Genomic DNA, 22,292 nt, shown 5'->3' with positions numbered 1-22,292 from the left:
GAAGAAGCTTCTTTTGGATTGAGCACGTGTGTGTGGTTTTGCGTGGGTGTGTGTATAGGGGGTTGTCTTTTGTACACCTTTTTTTTTCTTTCAACTTATTTGTAGTAATACACCATGTATATTTTTTAGTGATTACCCTACAGTTTATCATGTAAATTTAACATGTAAAGTTAATGTCTTTACTCCCCTCTAGAATAAAGGCCTTAGGATGTTTTAGCTCAGTACCTCCCTCCCAAATTATAAAGTGTTGTTATTCATTACTTTAGTTCTATCCTGTACTCTTCCTATATAAATTAGAGTGTTTTTTAGACCCACCGACATATGTAAAAATGTCTTGCTTATTATCCTCAGATCTTTTTTTCTGTACTATTTTCTTTGTGCTTGAAATAAATTCTATAGAATTTCCCTTAGTGAGAGAGGGTGATGTGGTAAAATCCCAGTTCATTTTTCCCTAGTACCTGAAATACTTTTACTTTGGCCTCATTTATTCAAGATAAGTCTACTGAATATATAGCTTTAAGTTTAAATTAGTCTTTTTTTTTTTTGCTGGTCTCAAAATATAGTTATCTTCTGGATTCTGTTGCTACTGAAAAATTTGCTGTCTATCTATCAATAATTGCTGGTTAAGATCTATTTTTCTTCTGTGTCCTGAGTTTCACAATGATGTGCATGTTTAAAATCTTCTCCTGCGTAGGCCATTTGGGCTCTTTCTGGATTTGTGGCCTAGGTGTCAACAATATTAAAAAGTTACACTATTTTCTTGTCAAAGGTTAACTGGGTAAGAATGTAATCTACTTTTCATATTTCATGAATACTTATAGTTATTTTTTGCTTAGATCACAAATTTTCAAAGGTTTTGTGGTATTTTGTAGAAACCTTATAAAATCTTCATTTGCTACAGAGAAAAAAAATTTTTCAGCTCACATTTCCATGTGTTAAGATTGATAGCACAATTCATATAAATTTAGAAATAAACCTATTTTGTCCTTATCCTTCAGAGACTATAATAAGGAAAAAGAAAAAATAAAGCTGGTATTTGAAAACTCCACCAATTCTTCTTTATTTCTGTCAGTTCTTTTCTGCTCCTAAGGCAGAACTTTGGATAGAAGTCTTACCACTAGTATAAACACTCTGAAACTTTATTTTCACACCATCTTCATGACTTTTGCTGTAGCTGTTTTATTTTTATTTATCTGATTTTAAAAAGCTGATGTTCTAAACAATATTCAAAAAATCATACATTCTATTATATAAAATATTAAATAACTATATTATTTAACAGTATTGAAATTAATAAATAAATCTTAATGATTAAATATTAAATAATATTCAATATAAATTATTATCAATTAATTATAATAATTTACTATTATTGATTATATAATATATAATGTTATTAATTGTATTATATTAATAATTATATTAGTTAATTAATAATTAAATATTAAAATTTAAAATTCAAAGCACTGTTTGTCAGTGTATGACTTCAAATCATATTCTCCCAGTGCAACAAGTAACATATTTTTGGAAAACACTGGATTAGTAGAATTTTTTTATCTAGTTTTTGGATATGCATTGTTAGGCTCAGGCAGTGTATTAGGCAGTGTTCTGCGTAATAAGAGTAATTGAACTTGAAGGGGAATACCAAACAAGACTGGAGAAGTGGAAATCTGGGAATTCAGAGAAAAGAAGTAGCATTGCAAAATAACAAAAAGTTGTTGTGTGAAGTAAGAAAGGCTGTCTGAGTACATTGGAATCATCTAGTACATTGGAATCATTGTGTGACTTAAAAGGTCATATTCCCAGTCGTACCCAAACCAATGATAGCAACCAGGGTAAGAACCAGATGTCACTGTTTTATTTTTTTAATGTTTCTCAAGTTACTCCAATATGCAACCAAAATTGAGCTTTGCTCCTCAAAGTGTGACCCTCAGAACAGAAGCTTTGCATTACCATGGGTCACATGGGTATGGCCATGTTCCATGTCCTCTATGACCCTAAACCAGAATTTGCACTTCACAAAATCTCTTGGGACTCACTATCACATTCAAGTCCAAGAAACATTGGCACAGGGATACTTGCCATAAACATCTTGCCTCCTTGGATTTGATAGCCCCTCACCTTTCAGGGACAGACTCCTTTTCCAACGTCTTTTGTGATTAGACCTGGGCATGTGACCTATATAGCCAAAGTAATGCACCTACCCTGAGTCTTGAAAAGGGAACTAATCATACCAGAAAGCAGTGACTACAGGAAAGACGCCCTGGAGAAGAGTAGCAGCAGGAGCAGAGCCAGAGAAGTTGTGTCCATGCTCTCCATTGGGCCACCTGTGATGCAGTTCTGTGCCCTGAAGTGGGAGCTGGAGTTTCTTCTCTGGGCCAGTTCTGTGGCACGATTCCATGTGTCATTCCTGGAGACACATTTCCATTTGGTGCCTCGGTTGTTTTGAGCTTCTTTTCCTGCTTAAATCAGCCCCAAATTAAGTGGCTACTGCTTGCAACAAAGAACCTTGACTAAAATAGATGAAGAGTGAGGTCAGCCAAAATACTTTTAAGAAGAGGGTTAACAGCTGTAAGATTTATGACTCTTTGTTCTATGACTACATAGCACAATACCACTTTGCTTCCAATCCTTAGTACAGTTCTGCCATGTACACAATCACTGTGCCAGTAGTGTTTCGTGAGGGATGTCAGGGAAGGGTCTCTTTTCCCTCTCTGCAGCATCACAGTATAGACAGGGACTGTGTTCTGGACAGCTAAATGATCCGCAGATAAAATGATTCAGCAAGAACAGAAGCTTGGAGCCAGAAATGACCTGGAAGAGCATAAATCACAATCTCAGATTCCTGGAGAGACAGGATGAGACATATGTGCTGTTCCCACTGCATGAGCTAGTTGAGCCAATTCCATTTAAATCTGAGTGTAATGCCTCCACAGCAGGGTAAAACCCACCTCAGGTGCACTTGTGCACACTTGGCCAAGCAAGGTAGCTTAAGCCCTGTTTATTCACCTGTGACCCTGGCATCTGCATGTAATTTATTTATTCAACACTGAATCTTCTAAGCAGATTGCCTGAATTTTCAGGTTGGTTTGAACCAGCCTTCATAGTGATATGCCACTGAAAAGTGACTTGTAAAATAACAGTGACAATGAGAGTGATAACCTGACATGGCTTATACTATGTGCATGTACTGTGTACTGTTCTGTACCATTATATTATTTTACCTATAGTAGTTCATAGGTACGATTATTAACCCCTCTTACAGAGAAGACAAATAACTTGTCTACATCATACATTTGGTAAATATAAGTGGCAGTTTTACCCCAGACTGACTTCTCAGTTTGACTTCTTAACTATCATGTTATAATTAGCAAACTATAAGGAGTAACATAGTGGGCAACATTATCCAATTTCTGATTGCATGAGAGTAGCCAAATAAAGAGGGAGTCTTGCCCCCCCCCCCGGTGGCACAACAGGTTAAAATGCAGCATTATAAAGGTAACAGCAACCACTGCAGCATGAGTTCCATCCCTGACCAAGGGGGTGACCCACGTGGAGTGGCAGACCTCTCCCGACCCGCCCGCTGTTCCCCTCAGCAGTGCATTTCAGAACATCTGCATGTTCTGCTCCCCACTCTGTCTCTGGTGAATTCTCTCACTCCTTGCACCTCTGGCCTGTTCCCCAGTTCTTGTATGCATAAATAAATAAACAAATCTATAAATAAAAAATTAAGAGGGTGTCTTAACCTCTTTTTAAAAAGTCTCTTAGTCATTTCTGTTATATCCACATTACCAGTGAAGTTCAGGATCATGACTTCAGATATCCCATCAAAATCAAACAAAACCCACAAATCTATACCAGCCAACATACACCAGTGAATGGCTCCAACACAGTAGGCCCTTGATGAGACTACTCACCTAACAGAAATAAATTTCCTTCTGAATTTTGTAAAAGAATCTCGTAGTTCTTTTGCAAGTGGTAGGATCAAATCTAAAGTGTTTGAGAATGTCATCTCCAGCCCTGCTCATAACATGTGCTTCCTATTAACACACATATTCCCAATTGCCTTGAGACTGCTTTTTCTGAATCAAGAGAATTCGCTGAGCAGAACTTCACAAAGAGAGAAGAAATACAACTGTGGAGAGGCAGGGAGACAGTGTGCTTGAGCTCGCTGTCTTCCTTTCCACTTCCCTGGCTGCTCTCATTTCCATGTCTATAGAGCTATTCATTCTATTTTTAAATTATTTCTTTTCTTATCCTTTTTTGAGAACACAAGTAGTGCCTGAATATGTACACCTTTCTTAAACATTTTTTAAAACGCAAAAGTAAGGATTATGTTCCTTTTTGACTGCAATTCTGCATACCAAATCCCTTCTGAAAGGTAACTACTCTTGGTAGTTCAATCTGAATCACTTGAGATCTATTCCTAGACATTACCTTTGGTATGTTTATATAAAATCTTTGCTATTACACATTTAGAATGTATTTGTACAAATGGAAATCAGTGGGCTTTTCTTGAACTTGTAGAAGATATATTTTTGCTGTAGAATATATATAATTTTATCATGTGTATTTTTAAAAAAGATTTATTTATGCATACAGAACTGGGGTACATGCAGAGGTTCAGGGGCAGTGAGAGGATTCACCAGAGACAGAGTGGGGAGCAGAACAGGCAGATCGACATAGTACACTGCTGAGGGGAGCAACAGGCGGGTCAGGAGAGGTCTGCCGCGCCATGTGGGTCACCTCCGGGGCCAGGGATGGAACTCATGCGGAAGTGGCTTTAGCTTCTTAGTGCTTTAACCCACTGCACCACCAGGGAAGGGCCTATTATGTGTATTTTTATTTAACACAAACTCTGTATTGCAACTCCTTTTTTTTTTTTTTGCATTAAGCCAAATGACTTAATTGATGTCAATATTTCTGTTTAACCTACTTCCTCTTAACTATGTCATAATTTTATGTAATATGAATATACTGTAGTTATTCACCCACCCCCTACTCAATGGATATTTGGGTGGTTTTTACTTTTTCATTGTTAGAAGTAATATATAATAAGCTTGTCTAATAGGAACCACACAAGTATTTTTCTGAGCTTATTATCAAGAAGTATAGCTGTTGGCTCATGGGATAAGCACATGTCAAATTTTAATAGATATGAAACTGTTATAGAATGCTGTGCCAATGTATACCAATCTACAGCTGTGACTGAGCCCCATTTACCCACTTTCCAATATTGATATTATCCCCCTTTAGTTTGCCAATCTGGTGGGCAAAAAGTGACATTTCTTTTCATTTTGCATTTCCCTGGTTGTTTATGGAGTTGAGCTTAACTAGTAATGTTAAGCTCCATCAGTACAGTTTATGAGCTCAACTGTTTACTGTGTGCGAGGCCCTATTAACTAGGGAATCCTATTCAGGGTGTTCTATGAATAGCCTGTTCTTAGCCTTTAGCCATTTTTCCTTAGGGTTATTTGTCTTTTTCATAGCATCGTGAGAGCCTGTCATCTTTGTTTTCCTTCTTAGTCCTCTGGCAAAGGGTACAACCTCGAGGCAGTATTGCTGCCTCCTTGAAGTTCTAATCCAGTGTAAGGAACCAGAGCAATACTCATTTCCAAGAATTTCTTTCTCTGAATTGAAGAGATATAAGCCACAGACAAGAAAGTAAAGGCAATTGCTGGCATAAACACCAACTGTCAAACCTTTTAAATACTTTTGAACATCAGTTCTTTCTTGAACATCCTCCTAACAAGCCAGATGCAAGCTCTTGCTTGAATCAGTCCCTCCCTTTCAAAGAACATATTTTATGAACTCAAGGAATTGACAAAGAGCAGGAGAATTATTAGAGTTATTCCAAAGAGTTTTTTTTTTTTTTAAGTAACAGTGTTTTTAGGTAATGTGACAATCTTACAGAAATTTGCTGAGGATAACACTGTGCTTGTGGGCCAACAACTTTTGAAGTTCTGTTTTCCTGATCCTTCAGTTTAGCCTGAGAATGTGTATAGACAAAGAGGACTATCAAGTGAATAAACATAACTTTCATAGGGCCAGCACTTAGGGTTAGCAGGGAAGGCTCTAAGAACCAGCTGACTAATACAAGTGGAAGACAATCTCTGATTACCCTAGAAAGGAGAGTCTGAGATACTTCCTTTTCCCCATTAAGGATTTTTCCTGTGTCTTGTATGGAATTGACTGGGAACAAATGTCTATAATTTCAGAACCACCATGTCTTCCCATTTGGCAAAAGCTTTGTGTTGTGTAGCTGCAGCGAGGGTTTCAGCCAGCTTGGACGAGGAAGAAGTGAAAAGACAGAAGCTAGAACCTGAGTAGAAAGAAATCACAGTGTAAAGAAAGACAAGATACACAAAAGGAGAGCATACATGTACTGGAAAAAAAAAAGGGTAAAGGAAGACAGTTGAAAGAAACAATTCTTTTGTCATTTCCCTTATCTGGTCAGTGAAAAGTTCTATTTTTTAACCTCTAAATTGATTCTCTAACAGGTCTTTCTTTCCATCCCCACCACTTTCTTTTAGACTATAGGACTGGGTCTGGATCATTCCAAGAGCTATCTGAAGGATCATGCTGCCTAAATCTCCAAGAAATGCTACTCCAGTGTATTCCACTTTGCTCTGCTCAAAAACCTTCCAGGGTTCCCTATTTCCAAAGCTATAGTGAAATTTAAGCTCTCCAGCCTGGTTTTTAGACCCCTTTATCAGGTGACCTCACCCTGCCTAGCTATAATTGGGCATGTCACCAGCATTTCGTTCTTATTCTGCCTCCTGTATTCTTTTCATGTAGAATCCTCTCCCAGCGTTGATTTTCCTCTCTGAATTCTGTGTATTAAAGATCCAGTCAAGTTTCCCTTTCTCTGTGAAATTCTGTCTTTCCAACCTTTGTCATCTTCTTGCATAGTCATTTCAGTCCCCAAAGTATGTAGGGTGCCATTTTTTTTTTAAGATTTATTTATTTGTGCATACAGAACTGGGGTATAGGCCAGAGGCTCAGGGGCGGTGAGAGGCTTCACCAGAGACAGAGTGGGGAACAGAACAGGCAGATCGACGAAGTACACTGCTGAGGGGAGCAGCGGGCGGGTCAGGAGAGGTCTGCCACACCATGTGGTCACCTCCGGGACAGGCGGGAATCAAACTCATGCGGAAGCGGCTTTAGATTCTCAGTGCTGTGCTTTAACCCACTGAGCCACCAGGGAGGGCCTGTAGGGTGCCATTTTAAGGGTAATTATGGTGAAACAGAGGGAAGAGACTAGAAAAGTCTTTGGACTTGCATGGAGTTTGCTTTGTCTCTAGGTTCCAATGACACTGGGCCACGTACCCTCTCAGAAGTTCTATTTATGTTTATAAAGGGAACAATAATGTTTTTTTTTTTAAAGATTTATTTATTTATTGCTTACAGAACTGGGGTATAGGTCAGAGGTGTGGTGGGTGAGAAAACTCACCAAAGAGCAGAACAAGCAGATCCACTGAAACACCACGGAGGGGAGCAGCGGGCAGGTCAGGAGAGGTCTGCCATGCCATGTGGTTCAGCTCCCTGTCGGGGGATCAAACTTGTGGTGCAGTGGCTTTGGAGAGCTTCATAATGCGGTGCTTTAACCCACCAGGGAGAGCCCATATAAAGGGGACAATAATGTTTTACTTTAGAGAAGCAGTGGAAGGAGGATTCGGTAGGCGGAAGAGTAGGTATATGGTGCTGTAAGAAAAATGGAGTTAAGTCTTCCCATCTGTGGCCTCCACAGTCGGCACCTGCAGTCTTCCATTCCTCCGAGGTGATAGCACAGACACTTGAGTGGACAGGGGCCCGCATTTGGGTATGGACAGCTGGGCCCAGAGAGCTCAGGTATGCACATGTGTAAATGCGGACACCTGGGCCTTGAGCACGTGCAGCTGTGTCACCCTGAGGCTCGTCGGCTTCTTGCTGCCTCCTGCCAGCCAGTTCCCTGATTCAGTATTAATGGCCTGAAAAATGATACTGAGGGCACCAAAAGGCTCTTAGCACGTATGAGAACTGACAATGAAACACCTGGCCTGGGATAGTTGTACCTAACACCAGGCCTCACCCAGAAAAACTAGACCAGGTCTGCAAATAATTTCCTTTCTATCCTCATACACTTCTTAAAAGAATCCACCCCTACAGTGACCCCAGAAGAAATACCTATCATTTGGGATGCATTTGGCTTTTTGGGTATAGGTGACAGAATGCCTGAATGGAAGTGACTAATTAATACTGATTAAAAAATAAAACATGAAGTCAGGATTTCAGCAGTTTCAGCTTTGGTGTTGAGGCTCAGTGACATTAGCACTCTGAGTTAGCACTTTTAGGGTTCTTTGGTTGACAAAACATGACTTACCCTCAGTGTCAAGAGTATGGAGACAAAAAAGGGACTCTTCTTACATCTTTCATTTGGAAGGAAAATTTTTCCCTTTTATACCTCCGTGGCTAGAACTGTGCAAAGAGTCCATTTAAGCGCAAAAAGAGCGTCAGGTTGGTGGATAGCTGGCACGAGAACAGTGCGCTATCTATAGTCGCCTGGGCCAGGTATGACTGTTCTGTGGCACATTTCTGCCTGAAGTCAGAAGTGGGTGGCTCTAGCAGAGTCTCTCCCCAGTCTGCTGCGGACAACTTGGATGTTCTGCGACCTCTTTCTTCTGGTTGCGACTGACTGTATGGGAACGGACAGAACCAATCTGAATCAGCCAGGTTGTCTATTAGAATCTGAACTATGAACTCAAGAATTAGTTAGTACCTGATTAAAGTGCTTTGGGTGGTATAGCTGAGCTTGAAAACCTGGCATTCTGTGATGTACCTCTGTGTCTTTCCAATCATCTTTTCAGAAAGGGTTTCTGTTTCTTGAAATCAACTATGCCTTGATTAAGTTACAGTTATAGGTCACTCAAATGGCCATGACTAATACTCCCTAAAATAATCTATTACTTACTGTTATTTTTTTTAAAGATTTATTTATTTATGCATACAGAACTGGGGTACAGGACAGAGGTGCAGGGGCGGTAAGAGGATTCACCAGAGACAGAGTGGGGAGCAGAACAGGCAGATCTACTGAAATACATTGCTGAGGGGAGCAGCGGGCAGATATAAGAGGTCTGCCTAGCCATGTGAGTCAGCTCCATGGCCAGAGACCAAACTCGAGCCCAAGTGCCTGCAGATAGTTTCATAGTGCTGAGCTTTAACCCAACACCAGGAAGGATTCTTTTTAAAAAATAATTTCATACATGTCAGTTTCATCTTGCATATACCCTATAAATTCTTTAAAGGCAAAAATCAACCTTGTTTTTTATTTCTCATAGTTCTTAATTTTATCTACCAGATATAATTCAGCTCATTTTAACTATCAGGTGTTGCAAGTTCCTTTAATACTTGTTGAATGTTGCCTGATTGGTTGGTTCCTGCTCTTTAAAGTTATTATGTTAAACTGTTCGAGATGCAGATTAAAAAGAGAAACATGGTGAGTTTTCTGTCAAGTTAGCAAAATGCAATTCCAGAGTGTTAATTTGATAAATTTAAAACTTTTAAAATATGGCAAATTGACTGAAGAGGAAAGTGTAGTCCAGTATGGGAACAGTAGTTATGTTCTCTAAGCTGCAGGATTTTGGTCCTAACTTTGGGTCTGTCTTCATCAAAATCTGTATTTTTCAGATTTTCCACACAGGCTGTCAATTACATTCAGAATCTAGAAAGAAAGAGACTAATCATTTCAAAAGAGGCAATGAAGGGAAAAATATATTTATTTAGTACATATTTGTTAATTTCCTTATTTTGTCCAAGGGTATGATGCTATAAATACAGTTTAACATTAAAGCCACCAATTTTGGCCTTAATTGACTAGTTTAAATTTGGATTTTGATTTCCTTTAAACTTAGAATTATACTAATCTTAGAGGAAAGTTTAACACATGATATCAAATTACAAGTTTATCCTTATAGAACTTTAAAAATTCTGATTTAATTTAATTTAAGCCATGTTTTAAAAATGAACAGGAGAATGCTTGGCTAGATTTTAATTTTAAAATCATTTGAATTTTGTTAACATAAAAGGAATGTTACTTTGATAACATCATTCAAAGAGTCTAAGGGGCATTTGTACAAAGTCTGACAAGTAAAAAAAAAATCTTCCCAAGAACCCAATATCACAAAAGCTTTTGTTTCAAACTACATATTAAACAAAACCTGTTTTTTTCTCTGACCACACTGAACACTTTATATCAAACAGCCCCAGTCCAAGTAAATAGCCATCTCTTTAAAAAATAAAATTAATACTAGAATTCTTTCTGTTTGTGAAAAAGAGCTAGATTCAACAAGTTCCAGATGTTGTAACTGTACCACAGATGTATCCAAAATAACACTAAGGAGAATACTTTTTTTTAAATTCCAAGCCCAGTTTGCTGGTATGAATTCACATTGGGGCCACACAAAAATTGTATTGTGCTCAGTAAGTAAACACTATTGTTTTAGCAAAGTGTTTTAAGACATGATGTTTTATGAACATCACACCTTCCTATCTCAGCATTTCTCATTTTTAAAAACCTGCTGCTGTTGATTTTATAAGGGTTATTACCAGCGTCCTCATGCTACATTCAGATGTATAAAGGCAAGGTCACTTACTTACATTTAATTTTCTGCAGCAGGCCCCCATGAAGTCAGACTGTGGAAGAGGGTGTGAATAAGGGGGAGGCAAATCCTAATCTGTCCTATTGATAAGATTGCAACTTCTTCTGGTGTCAGGTGGACTCCTTTGGGATGAAATCAGTAGATTCATGTTTCAGGATCAGATAAAAGCTCCCCTCCTTTCTTCTTCAAACAGGGCAGCCCGAAGATGGAAAGGTTATAAATCCTCATTGGTGAGGGAAGAAGGGTGTCTAACACCTGTTGGACTCTCACTGGTGTGAGTACAGGTGGCTGGTCAGTTCTCTCTATTCTTGTGACCCTGGGGGAAGTGGCCTGACGGGGTGCTTGGGTGTGGGTAACTCCACTTACCTGTTTCCACATAGGCTCTCACCTGGCTGCAGATCCTGGCTGTGTAGTGGCCAGTCAGACAATGTCCACGCCAGCACCTCTCTGCAAGCCTCCCCAAGGACTAATCTACAAGGTACAGCTAACAGAGAGAAAACGGACTGGCTCAGGGTGGGCTCCGAGTTCTACGCAGGCCCAGTTCTCCCCCCCCCGCTCTGTCGCCTGCCCAGCATGGTGACTCAGCTACTTTACTCCATTACCCACCAGTGAGGCCTCTCCTTAAAGACCACTCAACCCTTGACTTTTCCTTCCTCCATCTGATTCATCCTGGTCCTCTCATACTTTGACCTGAATTGTCAGGACAGATCTCCCAGCCTGTGTTTCTCTTTCGTCCCACAGTGCACCAGCAAAATAGGGCACTTTTTCTATCTTGCAATCCTCCTCCTCCTCCCAGAGGTTCTGTCCTCCTTCCTAAGTGCCATAATTGGGGATGGAACAAGTAAGATCACCCATAAAGGGAACATGACACTATGGAGGGGTGGTTTAAACATTTCAGCTGCCTCCTAAGTGTGTCAGGGTTCAGTTTGTCTGGAGTATCACCTCAAAACACGTATAAGTAAGCCTAGAGATTTTTTTTTCACGTTAAACTCAATAGGTGGGCAGTGCTGGGTAGGTATGGCTCCAGGAAGTCTTCCATGGGTGAGATCTGCTTGATGTGGTAAATTCATCATGTGTGACATTAGGTTTTGAGGGTACCTTGTGTTTTAAGATGGACGATCTATTCCACCTATTATGTCTGTCTGTATTTTGGCAGGGGTGGGAAAAAAAAAAAAAAGAGAAGAGCAACAGGTGAATAACAGCTAGATTTTAAGGAAAGTTCTAGGATAGTTTTGTTTTATCTCACTGGGTTACAGGACCAGAAAGTGGTCCAGTGCCATTTCTAGCTGCAGGGATTGTGGTGGGATGATACTGCATCGGGCAAACCATGTGCCCACCCAAAATGTGGATGTTTTCATTATGGAAGGATGGAACATGGCTGTTGGGGGACAACCAGAAATCTCTGGTGTGATATGCTTTCACCATTCCATCCTCAAACAACTCCCAGGGATCAATTCTTGAGTTTCTAAATGTACAGTTATGAAGATGGGGAATTTAACTAAAAGTCAAAAATTAAATAAAAACTTACATTATAGTTCCTGCTTTTCCACTGGCTTGAGTTGTTCTGAGGAAGCCAGTGCCTCTCTGAATTTGGTTTCCTTTTCTGTAAGATAGGAGGCATATTACATGCTTCAGAAATTTCTTTACAGCTCTGATTATATATAGTTTATACTTCAACCATGATTTTAAAGACCTATGTTTATGATCTTTTATTTATATAAATATCAGAACTTATCATGACTGGAACACATGAGGGGATAAATTTTTTAATCCAGCCTTAGGTGTATTAGGTGTTATTTAAAGAAATATTGCCCATCTTTCATATTCTAAATACTTGACCCTAATTGTCATTGATCTGATTTCCAGTTGTACTCTGTTGGCAGATACAGAATACTTTAGTCTAAGTGGTCATAACAACTGGATCCATGTACTGCAAACTGTAGAACAAATCACCTATTGGTATTGGTTCAAAGAATATGTGTGGTTATGAATATGAAAAATAGTATAAATAACATAATATGAACACATATAATCACATATTTTAGTATACTATAGTCATAAATAAACATATTGTATGTCATATAAATACACAGAATTATGTATTAAAGTAGACAATAAGATATACTCATAATATGACTATTCTGGATATGAAATATCAAATTCATAAAAATGGAGATATGAGTGACATATTCTTAGTCTCTACCTCAGAAAGTCATCAGAGACAAAATGTTGATTAAACTAATGATTTGGTCCAGTTACCATTTATTCAGAAGACTGAATGTGTCCTTCAGTTTGAGCAGACCCACCCCCCTTCTTACAGGCATAGGAGTGGCATGTGGATTGCTACAGTTAGAACTGATAGGTTCTTTTTCCATCCCCTTTTGAAAGTATGGTAGTGTTGTTACAACTAAATCGTTATAGCTGGAAGACCCCACTAAGTTAAAAAAAACCAACAAATTATTTGGAAACAGGCTTTTTATAGAATGAATAATCTTAAGTGATGTTCCTTGCTTAACACCTAGAGACATCTGTTTGTCTGGGGGAAAGGTTCAGGGCAGATTTTTCATGTTCTCTTAATAAACAGTAAGCCCTTCACATGGGCTGTGTTAGTACTTTTAGGAAGTCAAATGGGACGAGAAAAATTGAGAATAAGATATTTAAGTGTGATCAGGTTCAACAAGTGTTTTAAAATTTAGTGGTTTTAGTCAGAAAAATTGAGCTTGAACCAAGAACATAATTAAAAATGCAAGGGCGGCCCTCCCTGGTGGTGCAGCGGGTTAAAGCACAGCACAAAGAAGCTTAAGCCACTTCCGCATGAGTCGATCCCCGCCTGCCCTGGAGGAGATCCACATGGCGTGGCAGACCTCTCCTGACTCGCCCGCTGCTCCCCTCAGCAGTGTACTTCATCAATCTGCCTGTTCTGCACCCCACTCTGTCTCTGGTGAATCCCCTCACCCGCCACATCTCTGGCCTGTACCCCAGTTTTGTACGAATAAATAAATAAATCTTTAAAAAAAATGCAAGGGCAGTGAAAAATTAGATAGGTCATACTAATACCAACTAGTGTTGGTAACAAACTTCTAGTTTCCTGCCTAATTTTGACTCCCAAGAATAATATGGCATATATTATTAGGTAAAAACCAGTGCATGTTAGGGTGCTACCCAAAGAAAAGCTGCAAAGGCATCAAACAAAGAAGCTTGGAACATGGCCTGTGCCCATAGAGGTATATCTATAATTTCTTGCAAGGCAAAAGTTACTAAGGTTGCATTATGTGATGTCTTTTTTTAAAAGATTTATTTATTCATACAGAACTGGGGTACAGGCCAGAGATGTGGAGGGTGAGAGGATTCACCAGAGACAGAGTGGGGTGCAGAACAGGCAGATCGACAAAGTACACTGCTGAGGGGAGTAGCGGGTGGGTCAGGAGAGGTCTGCCTCACCATGTGGATCTCCTCCGGGGCAGGCGGGAATCGAACTCATGAGGAAGTGGCTTAAGCTTCTTAGTGCTGTGCTTTAACCCGCTGCGCCACCTGGGAGGGCCTGTGATGTCTTTTAAAAACTGTTTTTTTTCTTAAAACTTAAATTTGGTGGGCCCATCCTGGTGGCACAGTGGGTTAAAGTGCAGCATTATGACACCCTCTGCAACTTGAGTTCGATCCCTGCCCAGGGAGCTGACCAACATGTCACAGCAGACCTCTCCTGTCTCGCCCGCTGCCTCCTCAGCAGTGTATTTCAGTAGATCTGCCCCCACTCTGCCTCTGGTGAATCCTCTTACCACTCTGCCTCCTGTACCTCTGGCCTGTACCCTTAAATAACAGTTTCCTAATACACCTAAGGCTGGATTGAAGAATTTATGCCCTCATGTATTCCAGTCATGATAAGTTCTGATATTTATATAAATAAAAGAGTTATAAACATAGGTCTTTAAAATCATGGTTGAACTGTAAACTGTATATAATCAGAGCTGTAAAGAACCTTCTGAAGCATGTAGCGCGCCTCCCATCTTAAATTTCGCTGAAGAGTATTGAAAATATATCTCACATACAAACTTACTTGTATGCAAATATTCACAAACAGCATTGTGCATAATCTTATTATGAAGTATTATTCAAAGTACAGATGCCCCAACTAATGAAGTGTGAAGAATTATTCATAAGAGCCCAAAGTAGAGATGCCCCAACTAATGAACTGATAACACAAAATGAATGTCCTCCTTGCAGCGGACCTTTATTCTGCCGTAAAAAGGAATGACGTACTGACTCATGGCAGCACAGATGAACCTTGAAAACATGCCAGTGAGCCAGACATAAAAGACCATATATTGTGTAATTCTGTTGATAAGAAATGTCCAGAAAAGACAAACCCGTAGAGACAGAAAGGCAGTTTGTGGATGCCAGGAACTGGAGCGGGGAGAAAGCAGGGAGTGACTGCAGGGAGTGACTGCTAATGGGATTGAGGTTTCTTTTCAGGCTGATAAAAATAGCCTAAAGTTAGTGGGGATGGCTGCATGGCTTGTGAACATACCGAAAACTACTTTAAAAGGTTGCTGTATGGTCAAGAAAAAAAATGTATCTGTAGTAATATGTACTCTGACTGTATGTAGAAATATTCATACTACATAAACTTGTTCTCTGTGGATCTGAGATTTGAAAAGATGTTTTAAACAAATAGCAGTCTTAATAGCTCACAAACTGTGAAAGAAGTAAAGAGTGAAAGCTTCAAAATAAAAAAGAAAAACCCTAGATTTTGCTTTCTAAAAAAATGAAGAAAGCAGGAGCCTCCCTGGTGGCCCAAGGGGTTAAAATGCAGCACTAGGAAGCTATCCACGGCCATTGAGTTCCATCCCCAGCCAGCTGGCCCACATGGCACAGCAGATTCTCCTGTCTTGCCCACTGCTCCCCTCAGCAGTGTATTTTGGTTACTCTGCCTGTTCTATTCCCCACTGTCTCTGATGAATCCTTTCACTCCCCGCACCTCTGTCCTATACCCCAGTTCTTCTGTGCATAAATAAATAAATAAATAAATATTTTTTTTTAAATAGAAGAAAATAAGCTATTCAGGGTGAAACAATTAAATTTGGATAAACTTGCTTCAGTAGCCCCAACTATAGCAAAGTACACTGATCATATTGTTCTTCCTTTTCTGGCAAACTTGATTTTTTTTTCCAGATTATAATGAAGGAAAAACAAATTGTAGGGATAGATTATATGCTGTCCTTGATCAACAACATTGTTTCTGACACTAGGCAGGCTTGTCATTTTTAATTAAAAAAATTTTTTTTAAAGATTTATTTATTTATGCATACAGAACTATAGTGCAGGGGCGGCAAGAGAATTCACCAGAGTCAGAGCGGGGAGCAGAACAGGCAGATCAATGAAATACATTGCTGAGGGGAGCAGCAGGCGGGTCAGGAGAGGTGTGCTGAGCCATGTGGGTCACCTCCGGGGCTGGGGATTAAACTTGCACTGAAGCGGCTGAGGGTAACTTGCAGTGCTGCATTCTAACTTGCTGTGCCACCAAGGAGGGCCCAGGCTCGTCATTTTTTAAAAAGTCACAAACACATCCTCATAAAAAAATTTTGGTGAAACATAATTTTTTTAATGATTTATTTATACATACAAGAACTAGGGTACAGAACAGAGGTGTGGGGAATGAAAGGATTCATCAGAGATAGCAGGGAACAGAACAGGCAGATTGACCAAAATACACTGCTGAGGGGAGCAGTCAGTGAGACAGGAGAAGTCTGCTGCACCATGTGGGTCACCTCCCTGGCCGGGGATCCAACTCGTGCTGCAGTGGCTGTGGCCAGCTTTGTTCGTATTACTGTATTTCAACCTGTTGTACAACCAGAGAGGGCCCAACACAATCAATTTTAAAACGTAGAATAAATGTTCTTGATCTCTTAATTCCTGACATAAAAAATGATTTTCTAAAAACAACTTTATGTCAAAATTTGGTCATTGGCTCCATTAAGTGATATGTATGATCTTTGCTTGCTGTCTTCACTAAAATGATCTAAGTGTGCATTGTATGTCATGAACTCTAATCTCTTGTCAGCAAGTTACACTTTCAGAAGGGTTCTGTGTGAGGCGGCTTGGGAAATGCTGTGGTGGCCTGTTCTCTGCACATCTGTACATCAGCAATATACTTATCAAGGTGTTAGGTGATGCGACAGGAATGAACCAGCCCCAAATCTCTGTTGCTTATTTTGAAAAGTTTATTAGGTGGAACCTCAGATCACAGACAGCATGACAGAGGTTTAATCTCCTTATTCAAATCTGTCATTTCCTTGAAAGGCATTACTGTGTTTTGCATGAAAATTACAAGATTGCACACCTGAGGAGAGAAACCCTATACTGTGAAAGAAAAAATAAACAAGGATGTTTATAAAGTAAAAGCAAAAAACAAACAAACAAAGAGACCCCAATATCTTAATCACTACTACATGACACTGGGAAACTGGGCCACAATGACCCTATAGTCTGCTGCTCACCAGACTGTGAAGGACAAGACCAGGGCTTGGAGATAACTGTATCAGCTCCAGGAAATACTAGTCAGTCACAGAGCTTTAGGTGAGTCCTGCATCCTGCTGAGTGTCAGTCTCCTCAGCTGTAAGAAGGCTTGCCTCAATGAGGCAGTCTGGAGGGTGGTTTTTAAAGCCTCAAATTCTAAGAGTCTTGTGAGGACAGACTACTATGACAAGGACTGAAATTTTTAAAAACAAAAGTTGACTTCTTGTACAATCGCTTATGGATTGGCCTGTTTGAGGTCCCTTTTCCCAAGGAGGCTAGCCAGTGCCCCGCTCTGTGAATTCCATCATTACCGAACACCTTTTGGCAAAAGGGGGTCCACAGTCTCCCAACTTGAGTGGCACAGGAAGCTTCTCAGTCTTTGGAAAGAGTGGCCTTAGGTTTAGAGATTTAAAATCAAGCCCTCGTTGGCCATGGGCACCTGTCGATGGGAATCTGATGAACTCCCTCTTCTGTCTTTGCCACTGGAATCCTGCTGTGCTTTCACCCCAAGGCAGGGGAAAGTCCAGCATGGATTAATGATCCACAAGGTATTTTGGAGTCCAGAGTAATTATTTGAACTATAAAGGGGGAGGAGAATGAGAACTTACTGCTTTCACTCACTGGGCAGCCAACTGGCCGGGTGGAAGGGGAAGAGGAAGCCTGAGGATGGGACCCCGGAGGGGCTATGGCTGTGCTGGTCTTGCTTACACTGTGGTAGGAGGTCAGCCCAGAGAGGCAGGGCCTGGAAGGGCCTGGCGGGCAGGCTCTGTCCCTGCCTCAGCTGCCCCCTGAGACATTCTCCGGACAGGGGGCCTTCAACCAAATCGCCTTCTACAGATTTCTAGAGCAGGAGAAACAAGTGCTTTCCTCTCTTCCTCTGGTCTGCTCTGAATTCACTCACAAGGCAAATTTCCTCTTAATTTCTAAGTCTCTTCTCAGACAAGGCATTAGGGTTAATTAGCATCGTTCATTTACTGTTGCATGTGCGCTTGGGAATAGAGGACGCGGAACCAGGGCACTAGGTGAATGTAATTCATTATGAGTGTGCCGGGCAGGAGGACTTATTAATGATGGCTCTTTACTGTATGTAGATTAAATGTGCAAAGTCTTTTCTTGTCTCTTCAAAGCCATGAAGGAGAAAACATTGAGTATTTTTATGATTAAACTGTTGGGTTGCCGTTAGTCCAAGGAGGTGAGAAATTAGGACCTGGAAACTTCCTGCTTAAAAACAATGTTTAGACACCAGGATGTGGTCCAGGGTACTGATTTTTGAAACTTTATGCAGAAACACACCTAAGTTGAGTCCCCTGTGGGAAAAAAAAGTCTCGTGTTTAAAAAAAAAAAATCAGGATAAGGAGGACAAAAGAGTGTTGTACAGTTCAGCTTTCCTTCCAACTAGACATCTTATCACTAAATTCCTACATTCTTGGATCAGTTTCTAGTGAGCAGGTTGGAATAAAAGGTAATGTGAGTTCAGGAGAGGCGAAGTGAGTCTGCTTATTTGGAAAAAAAAAAAAAAAGCAACCTGTGTTTTTGTTCTGTTACAGCTGTGTGTTTATTTCTGGCTGTGTGAGCCACGTGGTACTGTCTGCTGAGCTGGGGTAGGGCTGAGCCTTTGACCACTTTTCCTTCTCGCTCCCCCATTCTTGAGTGTCCTAATAGGGGTGGGGGGATATGTCAGACCTCCTTAAATAGAAGACAGGCTGGAATGCCTGAGGGCTGCTTCCTGTCTTCTGCAGGCCTCCCAGCTGGGTGCACTGGCCTGACTCCTCTTGGCGCAGACCGCCAGGGGCTTTACCCTCCATTGCCTGTCTGCCTGCTGTTGGGCACTTTGCACCCCCACATTGCACTAGTGGGTGCCTCAAACATGTTGTGCACTTTCGCATGCCTCCACTGTCATTCTTGATGTTCTCTCTGATTAAAATAAATGGCCACCACCTTTCCACTTGCTTGTTGCTTATGAACTTTACTTATTCTTCAATATCCAACTTGAATTTCTTTACCTTTGTGGAGTCCTTCTAAAATCCCCTGCTTCCACCCCTCCTATTTTGGTCAGAAGTGCTTACAGCAGACACAATTTTTCTCATACAGTGCTCAACACATGATTTTGATGGGGTTCAGCACACGCTGCCCTGAGTCATGGCACCTTGGTGCATTGAACATTTTAAGCCAAAAAGACTTTGAAAAACAGCAGGTGCGGGAGAAACTCTTTGACCCTAAGATCCTCCTGTGAGAAGCGCCCCTCACAATAATGTGGAGAAAAAGAGCATCCTTATGGCCAGGATGGAGAGACCCTGAGAGGAATCCAAGCAAACAGCCCTGCTGTCTCCCAGCGTACACACACGTAGCTTTGTCCTCTCACATTTCTCCACGGCTCCTTACTCTTCACCAAATCTAATACCAAAGATCAGGTTTTTAACCATTTCTTCTGGTCCCCATGTCCTTATAAATGAGGCTTTGGTGTCTAAAAAGTGTGTTAATAAATTTGTTTATGTTTCTCGCATCAATCTGTCCTTGTTACAGAGGCTTTGTTGAGAATATAAAAGGATAGGAGCAGCACTCCCTGGTGGCGCAGCAGGTAAAAGCACAGCACTAAGAAGCTTAAGCCTGCGTGAGTTCGATCTCCACCTGCCCCAGAGGTGATCCACATGGCGAGGCAGACCTCTCCTGACTGCCCGCTCTCCCCTCAGCAGTGTACTTTAGTAGATCTCTCCTGTTCTGCTCTCCACTCTGTCCTTGGTGAATCCTCTCACCCTCCGCATCTCTGGCCTGTACCCCATTCTGTATGAATAAATTTTTTTTTTTTTAAAAGGATAGAAGGAAAAAAGATGTTTTCCTTTCCCTAGTTTCATGGTGTCCTGTGGCCTTAACCTAGTTTCTCAGGCCTCAGCACCTCAGTTACATGAGGTAAGTAAGATGTGGATAAAAGCAATACTTCAAAAGAGGACACTCGCCAAGCCCCAGCACGGTCCCGGCACGTCAGTAAGAATCAGTCGGTTGCAGCCACTCTGATTACCGTAGTTGCCATAATTATCCATAACCTGGAACAGTGTGGAATGATGGTAAAACACCACATGATTGGCAGAGTTTAATGGGAAGACCAACGCTGCATTCTTTTTGCTTTACTTTCTAAAAACTTCATTATGAAATGTTTCTGGTATTCTTGAGAAGGCAAAGCATCACAACCCCCTGTTTCCCATCATCTAGCTCCAACAATCATCAATATACTGCCTAGCTTATTTCAGCTATACCCCTACCCCCCACTTTGCTGGTTCTTATTTTCCTAGTGCTTTATTGAAATAAAACTTACATGTAATATTCTCACCTTATACATGTAGTTTTTATGAGTTTTAGTAAATTTATAGCACTGTGCAACTGTCAGCACCATCCAGTTTTAGGATCCATTCTTTTCTTTTGATTTAAAGGGAACAAAAGCAACTGTCATCATTACTGTAGTTCACTCTTTATTCTAAGGGGTTTTCATGAGATGAGATAACCCTCCTATGAGAACTGGCAGGTGTGGGTACTTTTTTATTTTCTATTCCTATCATGAGAGAAAGTTATTTTTTCTCCACACTGTGAGGTCTGTTTTGGAAATGAGGGTCTTTGGATTTCCACACTGCTCTTCATCTTTTCTTCTCACTGCAATGATAACCAGCTAGCATTTTGAAAAGATGGAAGAAAAAGACATCAACAAACAAACTATCAAATGTTGCTAGAGGCTGATGTTTAATAAGTGTAAGGGAAAAAACGACTGTATCGCTGGAGTGTCTAGCCTGCTCCTTTTCTTTTTAACCTGTTCATGGATTTACATTAATTTTTTTCTCTTACAGACAGCATATATTTCAGCCTTAACTTTGTATCCCACTTGACTGTTTCTGCCTTTTAAAGAACGTTGTGTACATTTGAAGTAAAACACACACACACACAATGCAGGTGTTTGACACATGTGTGGGTTCACCTTCAGGTTGCTGCCAGTCAGGGAATCAGGGCTGGTGTGGGAAAGCTGGGTCCCCCTGTCGCTGTGATCATTGGGGCCGTGGGGGCGATGATGACTGCTACTGCCCCCAGTTTCCTTTTATAAGTTGGACGCAGCAGCTCCAAACTATGTACCAGGCCAAGAAGGCGTCATTGTGGCTCAGTAGACGTTCACTGCTTCCTCTCATAACCGAGGTGGCCCTCGCGAGAAGTTGTGGGTGCTGACAGAGCAGAGGTGGGTTCATATCATGATCCTACTATTTCATGCTAAGCCCAATACCCTTTCTGCAGCGTGGGGATAATACTGACTCCTCATACAAAGGGTTCAGTGAGTTAGCACACGTCAAATACCTGTGAGTTAGCACACATCACAGGACTGAGTGACTGCTAGTGCTCATCTCTGTCCAGACTGTGGTGGGCTCACAGGTGTTTTGAGTCAGAAGCACAGGGTGTCTGCATTTCAGCACACACGAGGGCAAGCGTGCATCAAGATAAGGGAGAAGGTACCAAGTGAGGACAGGGGCGCAGAGAAATCAGGCTTGGCCTGGCCCACAGGGGCTCTGGAGCCAGCTGCACAGAGCCATTGCCCATTAAGCCGTCTGGACCTCATACCAGTTAGTTGTTGGCTGTGAGCTGCCCTGGTGGTGGGGTGAAGGTCAAGGGGACCTTGCCAGCTGTGGTATCTGTGAATTGTTTGTAGTCGGCACACTGGCCTGGTCATGCTCTCTGAGTGGGGCACCACAGCATCTTTAACAGAGACAATATATATATGATGAATCTTGGCTCCAGGAGTCAGCATATATGGAGGAGCTGAGAATTCATGAACCATGAGAGAACGGGGGCTGTTCCCCATTCTCCTGGTCAGGGGACTGTGTTGAAGTAGACTGTGAAGAAGGAAGCATTTGAGCTACACCTAAATAAATGAAGTAGAAACATGTGAGGAGACGAGAGTTTGCACTGGTGCTTCCAGTTGGGGAATTCAGTGCCCAGGACTTGGGAGGAAGAGCTGGAGTTCTGTCATTGAACACGCGACGCTTTGCTGAGTGCCAGAGAATGCAGAGAGTGTATGGCTGAGTACAGTAGACTCGCTTGAGTTTGGATAACAGGAAAGGGAAACGTAAGAGAGACAGAAAAGTAAATCGAGAGAAAAATGGGCTGGGGACA

Source organism: Condylura cristata, unplaced genomic scaffold (assembly GCF_000260355.1).
Source record: "Condylura cristata isolate star-nosed mole 26May11 unplaced genomic scaffold, ConCri1.0 scaffold00033, whole genome shotgun sequence".
Lineage (NCBI taxonomy): Eukaryota > Metazoa > Chordata > Mammalia > Eulipotyphla > Talpidae > Condylura > Condylura cristata.
This window is presented reverse-complemented; position numbering follows the sequence as displayed.